Source organism: Haplochromis burtoni, unplaced genomic scaffold (assembly GCF_018398535.1).
Source record: "Haplochromis burtoni strain Fernald_Lab_line unplaced genomic scaffold, NCSU_Asbu1 Contig_15, whole genome shotgun sequence".
NCBI lineage: Eukaryota > Metazoa > Chordata > Actinopteri > Cichliformes > Cichlidae > Haplochromis > Haplochromis burtoni.
Genome location: NW_024582376.1, coordinates 128,436 through 130,617, shown reverse-complemented (window position 1 = coordinate 130,617; position 2,182 = coordinate 128,436).

Here is a 2,182-nt window from a genome sequence, read left to right as displayed (position 1 = left end):
GACCAAACTGGATGAAGAGGATGAGAGGTTTCTGGGAATTAGCACATCTGCCTCATTACTTCTAAGATCTACAGCATTTTAGAGGGCGGGTGTGATGTGTTACGTCAATGTGAATTTCAAATTGCAGTGGAGTTTTAGCCAGTGGACCTCTGTTGCACAGTTAGCTTAGTTTGCTCCATGTGTACAGCTTTCAAATTATAGACAGTCACAATTATTTTACTTTAACACTTAATATTTTATCTCTCACATATAGAGTCTAAAATATAAGTGTTATCCTAACTTAGGCTTTCAAAAAAAACCAAACTTTTTTGCGAGGGTGTGATGTGGCCTGGCACCTCTTTATTAACTCCCAGAGCAGAGCTTTTATTGGACTGTTCCTCCTTCACATCTCCTCACTCCTGACAAGTCGAATCACTGGAAATTTTCAGCTCAGGGCAGCATCCCTCAGCTTTGAACATTTGTTTGGACAAACATAACAAGAGAGAACAAAAAACAAGAAGAGGTACAGAAGAAGAAGAAGAAAAGCACCTGAGAGGAAGGCACAAAGAAACTACCATATATAAAATGTGAGTAATAACTGGGTTTTGTGGCATTTAAGTTCATTTAAACGGATTTAAAATGACTCTGTTGCCTCACGGCAGGAAGTTAAGCAGCTTTGGGTATGAGCCACTGGCTGGAAACTTTCACCAGCTGTTTCCTTCAGGTGCTGCAATTGTTTCCAATTTCAGTGGATTTTGTCATTTTTACAGGCAACACTGGAATTTTCAGAAATATCACTTTTTACAGAAGTGTTTGCTTGGCTGGGATGGCTACAGCCTCTAGTGCAGAGAAGTTATAAACGAAGAGGATCGGCTTATACATATGATCTTATAAATAAAAGAAATCATCTGAGCATATTTTAAAGGTACAGACTTTCTAGGAAAATCTGTTCAGAAAATCATTTCTGTTTTTACTAGTTTCCTGTCTGAGTTGCAACAGAGGAATGGTAAAATCCCCCCAAAGCCCCCTAATGTGTCACTGCCACCAAGAGCTGTCTCTCTATTACGATGCAGGGTCTTTACCTTACTATAGTAAAGTGCCTTGAAGTGACCATTGTTGTGAATTTGTGCTGCAAGAATAAAATTTTCCAGAATTCAACTAATTTTAGTTTCAGCTCATCAGAGCTGCGTGCGCTGACTCAGAGCTGTTAATTCTGCCTTCCATCACTGCCAGTGAAATTAATTTAAGGGGCAGCTAAGGACAAGAGGAAACATGCCCACGAGCAATTAGTAGCACAGAGTACACGAGGGAATAAAAGTGTTGAAAAAAGACAAACTAGAATGATGTGAAATAATCAGTAAATTAAATCTTGAATAGTCCTTCCTGTGCTGCCCCCCTCTCCAAACGCTTAATCTTGTTTAGGGGAACAAGGACACTGTTGTCCCTCACTGCGCCACCACTGTAAGAAAGTGGGACAACAGGACTGTGTGTCAGATTAAATGTTGCACCTGAGTCCGGCAGGTAGGTGCAGCTCATTACAAAGCTGCCTTGTGCTCAGTGTCGCGTGGAAACAGCGAGTTACTGAAAGAGACGAACTTAGCGAGTCCAAAGAAAACTTAAGCGACAGTTGGACAGCTTCTGCGTGCTTCGGCTTGAGTGTCTAAATGTTCATTTAAAGTTAAAATAATCCCCTTAATCTAACGGGTTGTCACCCACCTGCAGCAGCGTGAGATGCCCGTGAACGCAGGGCATGTGGGTTATAGCAGTGTGCCGTCGGGAGCCTCAGAGACATGCCCTCTGCTCATTCCGGAGTCCGACTCTCTGTGGAGGCCAATGACGAGAGAGGAGCTCGAGGCAGCTGCTGGGCCTGCCTGGAGGAAAGTGCGCTGTTACCTGATGCTGCTGTTCTGGCTCGCCTGGGTCACCATACTTGCCACTTCTATCGGCATCATAATAAAGAGCCCCCGGCCGGTTGCGACGCCCTTGAAATGGTGGCGGGAGTCTGTGTTCTATCAGCTGCAGGCCGACCAGTGGACGGAGGCGCAGACCGAGGGTTCAGAGGGCATGTGCGGTAGGACGCGCCGAAATAAAATGCTGAAATTTGGGTTTAATATTTCTATGCTTAAAAAATTGACATGATGGATAATTTAAAGGTGGGTGATCAATTCAAATATCGATAGATTCTATTCCGACGCTGATATTG